At 45.0% G+C, this 6,000-nt stretch overlaps 1 protein-coding gene across 1 annotated transcript in view; it reads right to left on the reverse strand.

Moving 5' to 3' along the window:
• Nucleotides 1-6,000, reverse strand: part of LOC311134838 (HMG box-containing protein 1-like) — a gene marked incomplete at its 3' end in the record, with an annotated part of 53,429 nt that overhangs the window by 42,350 nt on the left and 5,079 nt on the right. The window lies entirely within an intron of this gene.

The raw sequence follows: 6,000 nt of genomic DNA on the forward strand, positions 1-6,000 counted from the left end.
ACCTCCTAAAGCCTACCTCCTAAAGGATACCTCCTAAAGGATACCTCCTAAAGCCTACCTCCTAAAGCCTACCTCCTAAAGCCTACCTCCTAAAGGATACCTCCTAAAGCCTACCTCCTAAAGGATACCTCCTAAAGCCTACCTCCTAAAGCCTACCTCCTAAAGGATACCTCCTAAAGCCTACCTCCTAAAGGATACCTCCTAAAGCCTACCTCCTAAAGCCTACCTCCTAAAGGATACCTCCTAGAGCCTACCTCCTAAAGGATACCTCCTAAAGGATACCTCCTAAAGCCTACCTCCTAAAGGCTACCTCCTAAAGCCTACCTCCTAAAGCCTACCTCCTAAAGGATACCTCCTAAAGCCTACCTCCTAAAGGATACCTCCTAAAGCCTACCTCCTAAAGCCTACGTCCTAAAGGATACCTCCTAAAGCCTACCCCCTAAAGGCTACCTCCTAAAGGATACCTCCTAAAGCCTACCTCCTAAAGGATACCTCCTAAAGGATACCTCCTAAAACCTACCTCCTAAAGCCTACCTCCTAAAGGATACCTCCTAAAGCCTACCTCCTAAAGGATACCTCCTAAAGGATACCTCCTAAAGCCTACCTCCTAAAGCCTACCTCCTAAAGCCTACCTCCTAAAGGATACCTCCTAAAGCCTACCTCCTAAAGGATACCTCCTAAAGCCTACCTCCTAAAGCCTACCTCCTAAAGGATACCTCCTAAAGCCTACCTCCTAAAGGATACCTCCTATAGCCTACCTCCTAAAGGATACCTCCTAAAGCCTACCTCCTAAAGCCTACCTCCTAAAGGATACCTCCTATAGCCTACCTCCTAAAGGATACCTCCTAAAGCCTACCTCCTAAAGCCTACGTCCTAAAGGATACCTCCTAAAGCCTACCCCCTAAAGGCTACCTCCTAAAGGATACCTCCTAAAGCCTACCTCCTAAAGGATACCTCCTAAAGCCTACCCCCTAAAGGCTACCTCCTAAAGGATACCTCCTAAAGCCTACCTCCTAAAACCTACCTCCTAAAGCCTACCTCCTAAAGGATACCTCCTAAAGCCTACCTCCTAAAGGATACCTCCTAAAGGATACCTCCTAAAGCCTACCTCCTAAAGCCTACCTCCTAAAGCCTACCTCCTAAAGGATACCTCCTAAAGCCTACCTCCTAAAGGATACCTCCTAAAGCCTACCTCCTAAAGCCTACCTCCTAAAGGATACCTCCTAAAGCCTACCTCCTAAAGGATACCTCCTAAAGCCTACCTCCTAAAGCCTACCTCCTAAAGGATACCTCCTAAAGCCTACCTCCTAAAGCCTACCTCCTAAAGCCTACCTCCTAAAGCCTACCTCCTAAAGGATACCTCCTAAAGCCTACCTCCTAAAGCCTACCTCCTAAAGGATACCTCCTAAAGCCTACCTCCTAAAGGATACCTCCTAAAGCCTACCTCCTAAAGCCTACCTCCTAAAGGATACCTCCTAAAGCCTACCTCCTAAAGGATACCTCCTAAAGCCTACCTCCTAAAGCCTACCTCCTAAAGGATACCTCCTAAAGCCTACCTCCTAAAGGATACCTCCTAAAGCCTACCTCCTAAAGCCTACCTCCTAAAGGATACCTCCTAAAGCCTACCTCCTAAAGCCTACCTCCTAAAGCCTACCTCCTAAAGGATACCTCCTAAAGGATACCTCCTAAAGCCTACCTCCTAAAGGATACCTCCTAAAGGATACCTCCTAAAGCCTACCCCCTAAAGGCTACCTCCTAAAGGATACCTCCTAAAGCCTACCTCCTAAAGGATACCTCCTAAAGCCTACCCCCTAAAGGCTACCTCCTAAAGGATACCTCCTAAAGCCTACCTCCTAAAACCTACCTCCTAAAGCCTACCTCCTAAAGGATACCTCCTAAAGCCTACCTCCTAAAGGATACCTCCTAAAGGATACCTCCTAAAGCCTACCTCCTAAAGCCTACCTCCTAAAGCCTACCTCCTAAAGGATACCTCCTAAAGCCTACCTCCTAAAGGATACCTCCTAAAGCCTACCTCCTAAAGCCTACCTCCTAAAGGATACCTCCTAAAGCCTACCTCCTAAAGGATACCTCCTAAAGCCTACCTCCTAAAGCCTACCTCCTAAAGGATACCTCCTAGAGCCTACCTCCTAAAGGATACCTCCTAAAGGATACCTCCTAAAGCCTACCTCCTAAAGGCTACCTCCTAAAGCCTACCTCCTAAAGCCTACCTCCTAAAGCCTACCTCCTAAAGGATACCTCCTAAAGCCTACCTCCTAAAGGATACCTCCTAAAGCCTACCTCCTAAAGCCTACGTCCTAAAGGATACCTCCTAAAGCCTACCCCCTAAAGGCTACCTCCTAAAGGATACCTCCTAAAGCCTACCTCCTAAAGGATACCTCCTAAAGGCTACCTCCTAAAGGATACCTCCTAAAACCTACCTCCTAAAGCCTACCTCCTAAAGGATACCTCCTAAAGCCTACCTCCTAAAGGATACCTCCTAAAGGATACCTCCTAAAGCCTACCTCCTAAAGCCTACCTCCTAAAGCCTACCTCCTAAAGGATACCTCCTAAAGCCTACCTCCTAAAGGATACCTCCTAAAGCCTACCTCCTAAAGCCTACCTCCTAAAGGATACCTCCTAAAGCCTACCTCCTAAAGGATACCTCCTATAGCCTACCTCCTAAAGGATACCTCCTAAAGCCTACCTCCTAAAGCCTACCTCCTAAAGGATACCTCCTATAGCCTACCTCCTAAAGGATACCTCCTAAAGCCTACCTCCTAAAGCCTACGTCCTAAAGGATACCTCCTAAAGCCTACCCCCTAAAGGCTACCTCCTAAAGGATACCTCCTAAAGCCTACCTCCTAAAGGATACCTCCTAAAGCCTACCCCCTAAAGGCTACCTCCTAAAGGATACCTCCTAAAGCCTACCTCCTAAAACCTACCTCCTAAAGCCTACCTCCTAAAGGATACCTCCTAAAGCCTACCTCCTAAAGGATACCTCCTAAAGGATACCTCCTAAAGCCTACCTCCTAAAGCCTACCTCCTAAAGCCTACCTCCTAAAGGATACCTCCTAAAGCCTACCTCCTAAAGGATACCTCCTAAAGCCTACCTCCTAAAGCCTACCTCCTAAAGGATACCTCCTAAAGCCTACCTCCTAAAGGATACCTCCTAAAGCCTACCTCCTAAAGCCTACCTCCTAAAGGATACCTCCTAAAGCCTACCTCCTAAAGCTTACCTCCTAAAGCCTACCTCCTAAAGGATACCTCCTAAAGCCTACCTCCTAAAGCCTACCTCCTAAAGGATACCTCCTAAAGCCTACCTCCTAAAGGATACCTCCTAAAGCCTACCTCCTAAAGCCTACCTCCTAAAGGATACCTCCTAAAGCCTACCTCCTAAAGGATACCTCCTAAAGCCTACCTCCTAAAGCCTACCTCCTAAAGGATACCTCCTAAAGCCTACCTCCTAAAGGATACCTCCTAAAGCCTACCTCCTAAAGCCTACCTCCTAAAGGATACCTCCTAAAGCCTACCTCCTAAAGCCTACCTCCTAAAGCCTACCTCCTAAAGGATACCTCCTAAAGGATACCTCCTAAAGCCTACCTCCTAAAGGATACCTCCTAAAGGATACCTCCTAAAGCCTACCTCCTAAAGGATACCTCCTAAAGCCTACCTCCTAAAGCCTACCTCCTAAAGGATACCTCCTAAAGCCTACCTCCTAAAGGCTACCTCCTAAAGCCTACCTTCTAAAGGATACCTCCTAAAGGCTACCTCCTAAAGCCTACCTTCTAAAGGATACCCCCTAAAGGCTACCTCCTAAAGCCTACCTCCTATAGCCTACCTCCTAAAGGATACCTCCTAAAGCCTACCTCCTAAAGCCTACCTCCTAAAGCCTACCTCCTAAAGCCTACCTTCTAAAGGATACCCCCTAAAGGATACCTCCTAAAGGATACATCCTAAAGGCTTCCTCCTAAAGCCTACCTCCTAAAGGATACCTCCTAAAGCCTACCTCCTAAAGCCTACCTCCTAAAGCCTACCTCCTAAAGCCTACCTCCTAAAGCCTACCTTCTAAAGGATACCCCCTAAAGGCTACCTCCTAAAGCCTACCTCCTATAGCCTACCTCCTAAAGGATACCTCCTAAAGCCTACCTCCTAAAGCCTACCTCCTAAAGCCTACCTCCTAAAGCCTACCTTCTAAAGGATACCCCCTAAAGGATACCTCCTAAAGGATACATCCTAAAGGCTTCCTCCTAAAGCCTACCTCCTAAAGGATACCTCCTAAAGCCTACCTCCTAAAGCCTACCTCCTAAAGCCTACCTCCTAAAGCCTACCTCCTAAAGCCTACCTTCTAAAGGATACCCCCTAAAGGATACCTCCTAAAGGATACATCCTAAAGGCTTCCTCCTAAAGCTTACCTCCTAAAGGCTAAAGACACGTGCACAAACCAAACGGTAAAAAGGTGAATAAGATTGCAAGTTAAAACTTTTATTTATGATATAATAATACAATGATATTTTGTGCAAGAGTTTGGTGGGGCGTGGACCTGTACATTATCAACAACAAAACTGTATAAACTCAACGCCATGGCAACCTGCAAGCATAACATCACATGACTTACACTAGCCTGGGTCCCAGTCTGTTTGTGCTCTATTGCCAACTCACTCACTGTCATGTCACAGAGCACAAACCGACTGGCACTCAGGCTTGACCTGTACAGTTTGGCCATGGTTGTGTCAAAGTGGAAACCGATAGATCTCGTCAAGATATACCTACCGTATGTCATTCTGTTCATATACACATAGCTTCCACTAGTATACATTTAATTAATTGTACTGTATAAGACTACATATGTATATAAAGTGCAAAAAGAAATTAAAACAGTTACAGTGAAGGCCCTGAAGTGCTGTTTGAATGAGTATGCCTCCATGTGCACAAATATATGTCATCATCGGCACACGGCCAGGTGGCTTGGCAAACAAATGGCTGATTCATACTACAGGGCCAAACCAAGCCAAGCTAAGCCGAGTTGTACTGAGATGGCCTGGTTACACATCCACTGCAGTTGCTAGAACCATGCTAGAAAGGACAATGTGAAAATAAAAATATCCAAGCCAGGACAGTTCGGTTCGGGTCAGCCCTACAGCGTGAATAGGCAACAGGGTATCTGTGGTCATGTTCATTAGGGCACGGAACGCAAAACGTTTCAAAACAGAAAATGAAAATGTCCCTCTGTGTTTCAGGGTAGATCTGGCCACAGATGGGCACTATGTATTACAAACGTTATATTGCCCTTCAAGCTCACAGCTAATATGATACAATGTATGAAAGGCTTTATTAATCTGTGCAATATATGGAGTTGTACAATTGTAATCAATATGAACAACAAGCTGAGAAGAGATGAGACAAAAAAATGCTTTTAAAAATTCCCTTGTTTGTTTTTTTACAATAAAAAATATACACTTTGTATCACTGCTCCTTTTTCCTTTACCTAACTTAGCACCACTGGGTCTCAAGTAGGGTAGAATAATTCCAGTAACTCCCAAAATTCTCAGGTTTTCCAGAAATCCTGGCTGGACTGGGTTGGATTTCCTGCTTATTCCGGGAATCTTCCAACCGGGATTTCTGGAAAACCAGGGATTTTTTTTTAAGGTTACCGGAATTTTGCAACCCTGATCTCAAGGTTTCAAGCTTCGAAATATGAAATTACCTGAACAAATAAAAACTCAGCCTTAGTTATAAAGGAATAATAAGGCATATCTGTATGTCATTTAAAATATAACTAAATATAAGCACTGTTAGTTACACTAGATTAGATGCTTTTTAATATATAGTCCATAGTTGTCGATTTTGTCTTAAAATGTGTGTAGTCCTGTCTATATGGTCTCTAAGTTATAAAAGCAAGTGTGTTCAGCATCACAGTTAAGTCTCATTGATTTGACAGGTAAGCAGAAAGAGAGATAGTAAATTGGCAGGTTCCAGATCTGTTTGTGCCGTCTTATGGTC

Source organism: Coregonus lavaretus (genome assembly GCF_964263955.1).
Source record: "Coregonus lavaretus genome assembly, chromosome: 9".
Classification (NCBI taxonomy): domain Eukaryota; kingdom Metazoa; phylum Chordata; class Actinopteri; order Salmoniformes; family Salmonidae; genus Coregonus; species Coregonus lavaretus.